This window comes from Phyllobates terribilis, unplaced genomic scaffold, assembly GCF_046119375.1.
Source record: "Phyllobates terribilis strain yellow unplaced genomic scaffold, ASM4611937v1 Scaffold_737__1_contigs__length_740118, whole genome shotgun sequence".
In the NCBI taxonomy this organism is placed as follows: Eukaryota; Metazoa; Chordata; class Amphibia; order Anura; family Dendrobatidae; genus Phyllobates; species Phyllobates terribilis.
The window spans coordinates 68615-81893 of NW_027363497.1; the positions used below are offsets into that span (position 1 = coordinate 68615).

A 13279-nucleotide genomic window follows, 5' to 3' on the forward strand; every position below is an offset into this window, starting at 1 on the left:
AAAGGAAGTATAGAGGGAGAGCTAGATAGATAGCATTGCATTACATTACATGGCAATGCAATGCACAGTTGCTGAAGTTGAACCAAAATGAGCTTGTCATCTGGCTTCTGCAACTTTTAACATGAAAAATCCAATGAGGAGAAGAAAAGCAAAGCCAAAGAGTCCATCCCAAAATCCGACAAACAAGCCAAATGAACAAAAAGCATTGAATTCAATTCTTTCTGATTTTAGAAACTGCATTAAAGAATGGGTGCACCGGTCCTGGAGATACTGCAATACCAGGTCAATGCGTGGAGTGGACAGAGCAAGCTCTTTTTCCATCTCCCTGTTCTAAAAATCCATTTAATATATGGTCCCCAGATAGGGGACGTATCAGATATTAAACTGATAAGAACAGATTTTTTTTCTTTTTGCTTTTTTTTTTTTCTATCGAAAGCCCGAATTCGTGTACAAAACCCGAGTGCGCTTAAAAAAGTGACAAGTGCCACAAAAAAAGTGCACTAGGATGCTGGTCTTCTTGAAACCCTCTCCAAAAGGAGAAGGGTCCCCCAAACCATTCCCCGTCCCTCCGAGCCAAAAGGCCACAGCGAGGAACAGGGACAAAAAGCCACCTCCAGCCGAAGCCAGAGGCGACCCAATCTTACCCCCTGCACCTGCCCGAGTTCTCACCCGAGCAAGGCACTGGAGCCAAAGACTGTGCTCCCCTCCCGGAAGAGGGGAGCCAACAACGCTCTCCTCCCAAAAGAGGAGAGCCAGGGGGGGTTCAGGGGGGAGCGGAACCTGATGGCCACACACTCCCCCCCTAGACCTGCCAAGAGAGGAACCCGTAAGGGAACCGCATCCCGACAAAATCCTAGTAGGACGTGACACACGTGAATAAGTGGACACACAGTGACAAAGAAATTAAATAAATAGTGAAGGTTTCACAGTATAATACTGCCCGGACCTTCGACCGGGAATTGAAAAATTCCCCATCCTAAGGCCAGAAGGCCCGGAATAAGGGTGTGTGCGAAGAAAGAAAATTTGAAGTGCTTGTGCAAATGTGCCATAAACTCAAGTGGGGTTCCCAATCCCAGTGAGTTAAGGCACCCCAGGGTCACCACTCCTGGGGCACTTCACACTTCGGGCTTTCGATCTTCCCCGGCCCAATGGCGTCGATCCTGGGGGGCCATGCTTTCCACCAGATGACTATATTAGCCACCTGGCGTACTAACAAGCGCCTAAACCCCAGTGTGCATAATGTATCAATCTACTAGGGCGGCCAACATCCAAAACCGCCTTTTCGAAAGATACTACACTTGATCTTAGCCAAAAGGCCGAGAAGCGATAACCAGAATTGGTTTCCGACTACGGTGCCACCCAAGGATTCTGAAAAGTCCATTTGTGGAGATGGCCACCTGGACTCCCGTTAAGAAGACATGCTGTCAACCTCTAGATCCCTCACATGCCTGCACTTTTCGGCTTGCTGCTGCTGCAATCCACGCGTTTTAGATCTGCATAACTCCACCTCTTTTAGCACAGTACCCTCAACCCCCGGCTGTTCCCACCCGCCTCAACACCGTTGGAAGGGAGGAGAACCAATTAAGGCGGGGGGGGGGGGGGTGGAACGAGCAGCTGTCTACCCTTAGCAGGAGGGTTGCTGATTAATTACCTCTCCTGATGCTGCTGCTGCTGCTGGCTGTCTAGCAGCAGACTGAAGGTGGCTGCTGCTGTGCGCAGGTATATAAAGGCTCAGAGCCTATTATGACACGCGCAGCCAGCGTTCCATTGCCACATTCCGTCTACTGCAGGCGGGATACCTGGATGGCTGAATGTCACTGAGAAGCTCACAGAGACCGCCATAAGCAACAGTTTAAAAGAATGCCACAGACTAATCAACCAAACTTTTTGGGTTGGTTTCTCTTTTATAGTCTGCAGGCATTAAATGAAAGAAGTCAGTGTTCCAGCAGAGGGAGACAACGTTTCAGAAAAGGCATTGTAGCAAACCAAAAAAGAAATTTTAAGCGCAGCAGAGTAACCAGCTCACATACCTGTTAGCTCAGGTGAGTTTAAAAGGCTGCTGTTGATAACAAGGGCATTTGCTAAATAGATGGTGTGTGTGCAACAATATACTGAAAGGTCAATTATATTGTGCAGCTTATCTCACCACCTATAGTTATTTAGGTGAAAGCTCCAAAATGCTTGCCTAATATGTCTGTTTATCCAAAAGGAAGTATAGAGGGAGAGCTAGATAGATAGCATTGCATTACATTACATGGCAATGCAATGCACAGTTGCTGAAGTTGAACCAAAATGAGCTTGTCATCTGGCTTCTGCAACTTTTAACATGAAAAATCCAATGAGGAGAAGAAAAGCAAAGCCAAAGAGTCCATCCCAAAATCCGACAAACAAGCCAAATGAACAAAAAGCATTGAATTCAATTCTTTCTGATTTTAGAAACTGCATTAAAGAAGGGGTGCACCGGTCCTGGAGATACTGCAATACCAGGTCAATGCGTGGAGTGGACAGAGCAAGCTCTTTTTCCATCTCCCTGTTCTAAAAATCCATTTAATATATGGTCCCCAGATAGGGGACGTATCAGATATTAAACTGATAAGAACAGATACTACACTTGATCTTAGCCAAAAGGCCGAGAAGCGATAACCAGAATTGGTTTCCGACTACGGTGCCACCCAAGGATTCTGAAAAGTCCATTTGTGGAGATGGCCACCTGGACTCCCGTTAAGAAGACATGCTGTCAACCTCTAGATCCCTCACATGCCTGCACTTTTCGGCTTGCTGCTGCTGCAATCCACGCGTTTTAGATCTGCATAACTCCACCTCTTTTAGCACAGTACCCTCAACCCCCGGCTGTTCCCACCCGCCTCAACACCGTTGGAAGGGAGGAGAACCAATTAAGGCGGGGGGGTGGGGGTGGAACGAGCAGCTGTCTACCCTTAGCAGGAGGGTTGCTGATTAATTACCTCTCCTGCTGCTGCTGCTGCTGCTGGCTGTCCAGCAGCAGACTGAAGGTGGCTGCTGCTGTGCGCAGGTATATAAAGGCTCAGAGCCTATTATGACATGCGCAGCCAGCGTTCCATTGCCACATTCCGTCTACTGCAGGCGGGATACCTGGATGGCTGAATGTCACTGAGAAGCTCACAGAGACCGCCATAAGCAACAGTTTAAAAGAATGCCACAGACTAATCAACCAAACTTTTTGGGTTGGTTTCTCTTTTATAGTCTGCAGGCATTAAATGAAAGAAGTCAGTGTTCCAGCAGAGGGAGACAACGTTTCAGAAAAGGCATTGTAGCAAACCAAAAAAGAAATTTTAAGCGCAGCAGAGTAACCAGCTCACATACCTGTTAGCTCAGGTGAGTTTAAAAGGCTGCTGTTGATAACAAGGGCATTTGCTAAATAGATGGTGTGTGTGCAACAATATACTGAAAGGTCAATTATATTGTGCAGCTTATCTCACCACCTGTAGTTATTTAGGTGAAAGCTCCAAAATGCTTGCCTAATATGTCTGTTTATCCAAAAGGAAGTATAGAGGGAGAGCTAGATAGATAGCATTGCATTACATTACATGGCAATGCAATGCACAGTTGCTGAAGTTGAACCAAAATGAGCTTGTCATCTGGCTTCTGCAACTTTTAACATGAAAAATCCAATGAGGAGAAGAAAAGCAAAGCCAAAGAGTCCATCCCAAAATCCGACAAACAAGCCAAATGAACAAAAAGCATTGAATTCAATTCTTTCTGATTTTAGAAACTGCATTAAAGAAGGGGTGCACCGGTCCTGGAGATACTGCAATACCAGGTCAATGCGTGGAGTGGACAGAGTAAGCTCTTTTTCCATCTCACTGTTCTAAAAATCCATTTAATATATGGTCCCCAGATAGGGGACGTATCAGATATTAAACTGATAAGAACAGATACTACACTTGATCTTAGCCAAAAGGCCGAGAAGCGATAACCAGAATTGGTTTCCGACTACGGTGCCACCCAAGGATTCTGAAAAGTCCATTTGTGGAGATGGCCACCTGGACTCCCGTTAAGAAGACATGCTGTCAACCTCTAGATCCCTCACATGCCTGCACTTTTCGGCTTGCTGCTGCTGCAATCCACGCGTTTTAGATCTGCATAACTCCACCTCTTTTAGCACAGTACCCTCAACCCCCGGCTGTTCCCACCCGCCTCAACACCGTTGGAAGGGAGGAGAACCAATTAAGGCGGGGGGGGGGGTGGAACGAGCAGCTGTCTACCCTTAGCAGGAGGGTTGCTGATTAATTACCTCTCCTGCTGCTGCTGCTGCTGCTGGCTGTCCAGCAGCAGACTGAAGGTGGCTGCTGCTGTGCGCAGGTATATAAAGGCTCAGAGCCTATTATGACACGCGCAGCCAGCGTTCCATTGCCACATTCCGTCTACTGCAGGCGGGATACCTGGATGGCTGAATGTCACTGAGAAGCTCACAGAGACCGCCATAAGCAACAGTTTAAAAGAATGCCACAGACTAATCAACCAAACTTTTTGGGTTGGTTTCTCTTTTATAGTCTGCAGGCATTAAATGAAAGAAGTCAGTGTTCCAGCAGAGGGAGACAACGTTTCAGAAAAGGCATTGTAGCAAACCAAAAAAGAAATTTTAAGCGCAGCAGAGTAACCAGCTCACATACCTGTTAGCTCAGGTGAGTTTAAAAGGCTGCTGTTGATAACAAGGGCATTTGCTAAATAGATGGTGTGTGTGCAACAATATACTGAAAGGTCAATTATATTGTGCAGCTTATCTCACCACCTGTAGTTATTTAGGTGAAAGCTCCAAAATGCTTGCCTAATATGTCTGTTTATCCAAAAGGAAGTATAGAGGGAGAGCTAGATAGATAGCATTGCATTACATTACATGGCAATGCAATGCACAGTTGCTGAAGTTGAACCAAAATGAGCTTGTCATCTGGCTTCTGCAACTTTTAACATGAAAAATCCAATGAGGAGAAGAAAAGCAAAGCCAAAGAGTCCATCCCAAAATCCGACAAACAAGCCAAATGAACAAAAAGCATTGAACTCAATTCTTTCTGATTTTAGAAACTGCATTAAAGAAGGGGTGCACCGGTCCTGGAGATACTGCAATACCAGGTCAATGCGTGGAGTGGACAGAGCAAGCTCTTTTTCCATCTCCCTGTTCTAAAAATCCATTTAATATATGGACCCAGATAGGGGACGTATCAGATATTAAACTGATAAGAACAGATACTACACTTGATCTTAGCCAAAAGGCCGAGAAGCGATAACCAGAATTGGTTTCCAACTACGGTGCCACCCAAGGATTCTGAAAAGTCCATTTGTGGAGATGGCCACCTGGACTCCCGTTAAGAAGACATGCTGTCAACCTCTAGATCCCTCACATGCCTGCACTTTTCGGCTTGCTGCTGCTGCAATCCACGCGTTTTAGATCTGCATAACTCCACCTCTTTTAGCACAGTACCCTCAACCCCCGGCTGTTCCCACCCGCCTCAACACCGTTGGAAGGGAGGAGAACCAATTAAGGCGGGGGGGGGGGGTGGAACGAGCAGCTGTCTACCCTTAGCAGGAGGGTTGCTGATTAATTACCTCTCCTGCTGCTGCTGCTGCTGCTGGCTGTCCAGCAGCAGACTGAAGGTGGCTGCTGCTGTGCGCAGGTATATAAAGGCTCAGAGCCTATTATGACACGCGCAGCCAGCGTTCCATTGCCACATTCCGTCTACTGCAGGCGGGATACCTGGATGGCTGAATGTCACTGAGAAGCTCACAGAGACCGCCATAAGCAACAGTTTAAAAGAATGCCACAGACTAATCAACCAAACTTTTTGGGTTGGTTTCTCTTTTATAGTCTGCAGGCATTAAATGAAAGAAGTCAGTGTTCCAGCAGAGGGAGACAACGTTTCAGAAAAGGCATTGTAGCAAACCAAAAAAAAAATTTTAAGCGCAGCAGAGTAACCAGCTCCCATACCTGTTAGCTCAGGTGAGTTTAAAAGGCTGCTGTTGATAACAAGGGCATTTGCTAAATAGATGGTGTGTGTGCAACAATATACTGAAAGGTCAATTATATTGTGCAGCTTATCTCACCACCTGTAGTTATTTAGGTGAAAGCTCCAAAATGCTTGCCTAATATGTCTGTTTATCCAAAAGGAAGTATAGAGGGAGAGCTAGATAGATAGCATTGCATTACATTACATGGCAATGCAATGCACAGTTGCTGAAGTTGAACCAAAATGAGCTTGTCATCTGGCTTCTGCAACTTTTAACATGAAAAATCCAATGAGGAGAAGAAAAGCAAAGCCAAAGAGTCCATCCCAAAATCCGACAAACAAGCCAAATGAACAAAAAGCATTGAATTCAATTCTTTCTGATTTTAGAAACTGCATTAAAGAAGGGGTGCACCGGTCCTGGAGATACTGCAATACCAGGTCAATGCGTGGAGTGGACAGAGCAAGCTCTTTTTCCATCTCCCTGTTCTAAAAATCCATTTAATATATGGTCCCCAGATAGGGGACGTATCAGATATTAAACTTATAAGAACAGATTTTTTTTTTTATCGAAAGCCCGAATTCGTGTACAAAACCCGAGTGCGCTTAAAAAAGTGACAAGTGCCACAAAAAAAGTGCACTAGGATGCTGGTCTTCTTGAAACCCTCTCCAAAAGGAGAAGGGTCCCCCAAACCATTCCCCGTCCCTCCGAGCCAAAAGGCCACAGCGAGGAACAGGGACAAAAAGCCACCTCCAGCCGAAGCCAGAGGCGACCCAATCTTACCCCCAGCACCTGCCCGAGTTCTCACCCGAGCAAGGCACTGGGAGCCAAAGACTGTGCTCCCCTCCCGGAAGAGGGGAGCCAACAAAGCTCTCCTCCCAAAAGAGGAGAGCCAGGGGGGGTTCAGGGGGGAGCGGAACCTGATGGCCACACACTCCCCCCCTAGACCTGCCAAGAGAGGAACCCGTAAGGGAACCGCATCCCGACAAAGTCCTAGTAGGACGTGACACACGTGAATAAGTGGACACACAGTGACAAAGAAATTAAATAAATAGTGAAGGTTTCACAGTATAATACTGCCCGGACCTTCGACCGGGAATTGAAAAATTCCCCATCCTAAGGCCAGAAGGCCCGGAATAAGGGTGTGTGCGAAGAAAGAAAATTTGAAGTGCTTGTGCAAATGTGCCATAAACTCAAGTGGGGTTCCCAATCCCAGTGAGTTAAGGCACCCCAGGGTCACCACTCCTGGGGCACTTCACACTTCGGGCTTTCGATCTTCCCCGGCCCAATGGCGTCGATCCTGGGGGGCCATGCTTTCCACCAGATGACTATATTAGCCACCTGGCATACTAACAAGAGCCTAAACCCCAGTGTGCATAATGTATCAATCTACTAGGGCGGCCAACATCCAAAACCGCCTTTTCGAAAGATACTACACTTGATCTTAGCCAAAAGGCCGAGAAGCGATAACCAGAATTGGTTTCCGACTACGGTGCCACCCAAGGATTCTGAAAAGTCCATTTGTGGAGATGGCCACCTGGACTCCCGTTAAGAAGACATGCTGTCAACCTCTAGATCCCTCACATGCCTGCACTTTTCGGCTTGCTGCTGCTGCAATCCACGCGTTTTAGATCTGCATAACTCCACCTCTTTTAGCACAGTACCCTCAACCCCCGGCTGTTCCCACCCGCCTCAACACCGTTGGAAGGGAGGAGAACCAATTAAGGCGGGGGGGGGGGTGGAACGAGCAGCTGTCTACCCTTAGCAGGAGGGTTGCTGATTAATTACCTCTCCTGCTGCTGCTGCTGCTGCTGGCTGTCCAGCAGCAGACTGAAGGTGGCTGCTGCTGTGCGCAGGTATATAAAGGCTCAGAGCCTATTATGACACGCGCAGCCAGCGTTCCATTGCCACATTCCGTCTACTGCAGGCGGGATACCTGGATGGCTGAATGTCACTGAGAAGCTCACAGAGACCGCCATAAGCAACAGTTTAAAAGAATGCCACAGACTAATCAACCAAACTTTTTGGGTTGGTTTCTCTTTTATAGTCTGCAGGCATTAAATGAAAGAAGTCAGTGTTCCAGCAGAGGGAGACAACGTTTCAGAAAAGGCATTGTAGCAAACCAAAAAAGAAATTTTAAGCGCAGCAGAGTAACCAGCTCACATACCTGTTAGCTCAGGTGAGTTTAAAAGGCTGCTGTTGATAACAAGGGCATTTGCTAAATAGATGGTGTGTGTGCAACAATATACTGAAAGGTCAATTATATTGTGCAGCTTATCTCACCACCTGTAGTTATTTAGGTGAAAGCTCCAAAATGCTTGCCTAATATGTCTGTTTATCCAAAAGGAAGTATAGAGGGAGAGCTAGATAGATAGCATTGCATTACATTACATGGCAATGCAATGCACAGTTGCTGAAGTTGAACCAAAATGAGCTTGTCATCTGGCTTCTGCAACTTTTAACATGAAAAATCCAATGAGGAGAAGAAAAGCAAAGCCAAAGAGTCCATCCCAAAATCCGACAAACAAGCCAAATGAACAAAAAGCATTGAATTCAATTCTTTCTGATTTTAGAAACTGCATTAAAGAAGGGGTGCACCGGTCCTGGAGATACTGCAATACCAGGTCAATGCGTGGAGTGGACAGAGCAAGCTCTTTTTCCATCTCCCTGTTCTAAAAATCCATTTAATATATGGTCCCCAGATAGGGGACGTATCAGATATTAAACTGATAAGAACAGATACTACACTTGATCTTAGCCAAAAGGCCGAGAAGCGATAACCAGAATTGGTTTCCGACTACGGTGCCACCCAAGGATTCTGAAAAGTCCATTTGTGGAGATGGCCACCTGGACTCCCGTTAAGAAGACATGCTGTCAACCTCTAGATCCCTCACATGCCTGCACTTTTCGGCTTGCTGCTGCTGCAATCCACGCGTTTTAGATCTGCATAACTCCACCTCTTTTAGCACAGTACCCTCAACCCCCGGCTGTTCCCACCCGCCTCAACACCGTTGGAAGGGAGGAGAACCAATTAAGGCGGGGGGGGGTGGAACGAGCAGCTGTCTACCCTTAGCAGGAGGGTTGCTGATTAATTACCTCTCCTGCTGCTGCTGCTGCTGCTGGCTGTCCAGCAGCAGACTGAAGGTGGCTGCTGCTGTGCGCAGGTATATAAAGGCTCAGAGCCTATTATGACACGCGCAGCCAGCGTTCCATTGCCACATTCCGTCTACTGCAGGCGGGATACCTGGATGGCTGAATGTCACTGAGAAGCTCACAGAGACCGCCATAAGCAACAGTTTAAAAGAATGCCACAGACTAATCAACCAAACTTTTTGGGTTGGTTTCTCTTTTATAGTCTGCAGGCATTAAATGAAAGAAGTCAGTGTTCCAGCAGAGGGAGACAACGTTTCAGAAAAGGCATTGTAGCAAACCAAAAAAGAAATTTTAAGCGCAGCAGAGTAACCAGCTCACATACCTGTTAGCTCAGGTGAGTTTAAAAGGCTGCTGTTGATAACAAGGGCATTTGCTAAATAGATGGTGTGTGTGCAACAATATACTGAAAGGTCAATTATATTGTGCAGCTTATCTCACCACCTGTAGTTATTTAGGTGAAAGCTCCAAAATGCTTGCCTAATATGTCTGTTTATCCAAAAGGAAGTATAGAGGGAGAGCTAGATAGATAGCATTGCATTACATTACATGGCAATGCAATGCACAGTTGCTGAAGTTGAACCAAAATGAGCTTGTCACCTGGCTTCTGCAACTTTTAACATGAAAAATCCAATGAGGAGAAGAAAAGCAAAGCCAAAGAGTCCATCCCAAAATCCGACAAACAAGCCAAATGAACAAAAAGCATTGAATTCAATTCTTTCTGATTTTAGAAACTGCATTAAAGAAGGGGTGCACCGGTCCTGGAGATACTGCAATACCAGGTCAATGCGTGGAGTGGACAGAGCAAGCTCTTTTTCCATCTCCCTGTTCTAAAAATCCATTTAATATATGGTCCCCAGATAGGGGACGTATCAGATATTAAACTGATAAGAACAGATACTACACTTGATCTTAGCCAAAAGGCCGAGAAGCGATAACCAGAATTGGTTTCCGACTACGGTGCCACCCAAGGATTCTGAAAAGTCCATTTGTGGAGATGGCCACCTGGACTCCCGTTAAGAAGACATGCTGTCAACCTCTAGATCCCTCACATGCCTGCACTTTTCGGCTTGCTGCTGCTGCAATCCACGCGTTTTAGATCTGCATAACTCCACCTCTTTTAGCACAGTACCCTCAACCCCCGGCTGTTCCCACCCGCCTCAACACCGTTGGAAGGGAGGAGAACCAATTAAGGCGGGGGGGGGGGGTGGAACGAGCAGCTGTCTACCCTTAGCAGGAGGGTTGCTGATTAATTACCTCTCCTGCTGCTGCTGCTGCTGCTGGCTGTCCAGCAGCAGACTGAAGGTGGCTGCTGCTGTGCGCAGGTATATAAAGGCTCAGAGCCTATTATGACACGCGCAGCCAGCGTTCCATTGCCACATTCCGTCTACTGCAGGCGGGATACCTGGATGGCTGAATGTCACTGAGAAGCTCACAGAGACCGCCATAAGCAACAGTTTAAAAGAATGCCACAGACTAATCAACCAAACTTTTTGGGTTGGTTTCTCTTTTATAGTCTGCAGGCATTAAATGAAAGAAGTCAGTGTTCCAGCAGAGGGAGACAACGTTTCAGAAAAGGCATTGTAGCAAACCAAAAAAGAAATTTTAAGCGCAGCAGAGTAACCAGCTCACATACCTGTTAGCTCAGGTGAGTTTAAAAGGCTGCTGTTGATAACAAGGGCATTTGCTAAATAGATGGTGTGTGTGCAACAATATACTGAAAGGTCAATTATATTGTGCAGCTTATCTCACCACCTGTAGTTATTTAGGTGAAAGCTCCAAAATGCTTGCCTAATATGTCTGTTTATCCAAAAGGAAGTATAGAGGGAGAGCTAGATAGATAGCATTGCATTACATTACATGGCAATGCAATGCACAGTTGCTGAAGTTGAACCAAAATGAGCTTGTCATCTGGCTTCTGCAACTTTTAACATGAAAAATCCAATGAGGAGAAGAAAAGCAAAGCCAAAGAGTCCATCCCAAAATCTGACAAACAAGCCAAATGAACAAAAAGCATTGAATTCAATTCTTTCTGATTTTAGAAACTGCATTAAAGAAGGGGTGCACCGGTCCTGGAGATACTGCAATACCAGGTCAATGCGTGGAGTGGACAGAGCAAGCTCTTTTTCCATCTCCCTGTTCTAAAAATCCATTTAATATATGGTCCCCAGATAGGGGACGTATCAGATATTAAACTGATAAGAACAGATACTACACTTGATCTTAGCCAAAAGGCCGAGAAGCGATAACCAGAATTGGTTTCCGACTACGGTGCCACCCAAGGATTCTGAAAAGTCCATTTGTGGAGATGGCCACCTGGACTCCCGTTAAGAAGACATGCTGTCAACCTCTAGATCCCTCACATGCCTGCACTTTTCGGCTTGCTGCTGCTGCAATCCACGCGTTTTAGATCTGCATAACTCCACCTCTTTTAGCACAGTACCCTCAACCCCCGGCTGTTCCCACCCGCCTCAACACCGTTGGAAGGGAGGAGAACCAATTAAGGCGGGGGGGGGGTGGAACGAGCAGCTGTCTACCCTTAGCAGGAGGGTTGCTGATTAATTACCTCTCCTGCTGCTGCTGCTGCTGCTGGCTGTCCAGCAGCAGACTGAAGGTGGCTGCTGCTGTGCGCAGGTATATAAAGGCTCAGAGCCTATTATGACACGCGCAGCCAGCGTTCCATTGCCACATTCCGTCTACTGCAGGCGGGATACCTGGATGGCTGAATGTCACTGAGAAGCTCACAGAGACCGCCATAAGCAACAGTTTAAAAGAATGCCACAGACTAATCAACCAAACTTTTTGGGTTGGTTTCTCTTTTATAGTCTGCAGGCATTAAATGAAAGAAGTCAGTGTTCCAGCAGAGGGAGACAACGTTTCAGAAAAGGCATTGTAGCAAACCAAAAAAGAAATTTTAAGCGCAGCAGAGTAACCAGCTCACATACCTGTTAGCTCAGGTGAGTTGAAAAGGCTGCTGTTGATAACAAGGGCATTTGCTAAATAGATGGTGTGTGTGCAACAATATACTGAAAGGTCAATTATATTGTGCAGCTTATCTCACCACCTGTAGTTATTTAGGTGAAAGCTCCAAAATGCTTGCCTAATATGTCTGTTTATCCAAAAGGAAGTATAGAGGGAGAGCTAGATAGATAGCATTGCATTACATTACATGGCAATGCAATGCACAGTTGCTGAAGTTGAACCAAAATGAGCTTGTCATCTGGCTTCTGCAACTTTTAACATGAAAAATCCAATGAGGAGAAGAAAAGCAAAGCCAAAGAGTCCATCCCAAGATCCGACAAACAAGCCAAATGAACAAAAAGCATTGAATTCAATTCTTTCTGATTTTAGAAACTGCATTAAAGAAGGGGTGCACCGGTCCTGGAGATACTGCAATACCAGGTCAATGCGTGGAGTGGACAGAGCAAGCTCTTTTTCCATCTCCCTGTTCTAAAAATCCATTTAATATATGGTCCCCAGATAGGGGACGTATCAGATATTAAACTGATAAGAACAGATACTACACTTGATCTTAGCCAAAAGGCCGAGAAGCGATAACCAGAATTGGTTTCCGACTACGGTGCCACCGAAGGATTCTGAAAAGTCCATTTGTGGAGATGGCCACCTGGACTCCCGTTAAGAAGACATGCTGTCAACCTCTAGATCCCTCACATGCCTGCACTTTTCGGCTTGCTGCTGCTGCAATCCACGCGATTTAGATCTGCATAACTCCACCTCTTTTAGCACAGTACCCTCAACCCCCGGCTGTTCCCACCCGCCTCAACACCGTTGGAAGGGAGGAGAACCAATTAAGGCGGGGGGGGGGTGGAACGAGCAGCTGTCTACCCTTAGCAGGAGGGTTGCTAATTAATTACCTCTCCTGCTGCTGCTGCTGCTGCTGGCTGTCCAGCAGCAGACTGAAGGTGGCTGCTGCTGTGCGCAGGTATATAAAGGCTCAGAGCCTATTATGACACGCGCAGCCAGCGTTCCATTGCCACATTCCGTCTACTGCAGGCGGGATACCTGGATGGCTGAATGTCACTGAGAAGCTCACAGAGACCGCCATAAGCAACAGTTTAAAAGAATGCCACAGACTAATCAACCAAACTTTTTGGGTTGGTTTCTCTTTTATAGTCTGCAGGCATTAAAT

At 46.4% G+C, this 13279-nt stretch overlaps 9 non-coding genes and 2 pseudogenes across 9 annotated transcripts; all 11 read right to left on the reverse strand.

The window, feature by feature from the left end:
- Positions 1-245: 245 nt before the first annotated feature.
- On the reverse strand, positions 246-440 carry LOC141237975 (U2 spliceosomal RNA). Its single transcript, XR_012303491.1, has one exon. It is a non-coding gene; the product is annotated as a U2 spliceosomal RNA (small nuclear RNA).
- A 796-nt stretch (positions 441-1236) lies between these two features.
- LOC141237987 (U2 spliceosomal RNA) lies at positions 1237-1328 on the reverse strand (annotated as a pseudogene).
- A 1122-nt stretch (positions 1329-2450) lies between these two features.
- LOC141238455 (U2 spliceosomal RNA) lies at positions 2451-2641 on the reverse strand. The gene has a single exon (XR_012303939.1). It is a non-coding gene; the product is annotated as a U2 spliceosomal RNA (small nuclear RNA).
- A 1121-nt stretch (positions 2642-3762) lies between these two features.
- LOC141237952 (U2 spliceosomal RNA) lies at positions 3763-3953 on the reverse strand. The gene has a single exon (XR_012303472.1). It is a non-coding gene; the product is annotated as a U2 spliceosomal RNA (small nuclear RNA).
- A 1119-nt stretch (positions 3954-5072) lies between these two features.
- Positions 5073-5262, reverse strand: LOC141238505 (U2 spliceosomal RNA). The gene has a single exon (XR_012303987.1). It is a non-coding gene; the product is annotated as a U2 spliceosomal RNA (small nuclear RNA).
- A 1120-nt stretch (positions 5263-6382) lies between these two features.
- On the reverse strand, positions 6383-6565 carry LOC141237966 (U2 spliceosomal RNA). Its single transcript, XR_012303483.1, has one exon. It is a non-coding gene; the product is annotated as a U2 spliceosomal RNA (small nuclear RNA).
- A 790-nt stretch (positions 6566-7355) lies between these two features.
- Positions 7356-7447, reverse strand: LOC141237993 (U2 spliceosomal RNA; annotated as a pseudogene).
- Positions 7448-8566: 1119 nt separating this feature from the next.
- On the reverse strand, positions 8567-8757 carry LOC141238466 (U2 spliceosomal RNA). Its single transcript, XR_012303950.1, has one exon. It is a non-coding gene; the product is annotated as a U2 spliceosomal RNA (small nuclear RNA).
- A 1117-nt stretch (positions 8758-9874) lies between these two features.
- LOC141238478 (U2 spliceosomal RNA) lies at positions 9875-10065 on the reverse strand. The gene has a single exon (XR_012303961.1). It is a non-coding gene; the product is annotated as a U2 spliceosomal RNA (small nuclear RNA).
- A 1120-nt stretch (positions 10066-11185) lies between these two features.
- On the reverse strand, positions 11186-11376 carry LOC141238489 (U2 spliceosomal RNA). Its single transcript, XR_012303972.1, has one exon. It is a non-coding gene; the product is annotated as a U2 spliceosomal RNA (small nuclear RNA).
- A 1118-nt stretch (positions 11377-12494) lies between these two features.
- Positions 12495-12685, reverse strand: LOC141238501 (U2 spliceosomal RNA). The gene has a single exon (XR_012303983.1). It is a non-coding gene; the product is annotated as a U2 spliceosomal RNA (small nuclear RNA).
- Between the last annotated feature and the right edge of the window lie 594 nt (positions 12686-13279).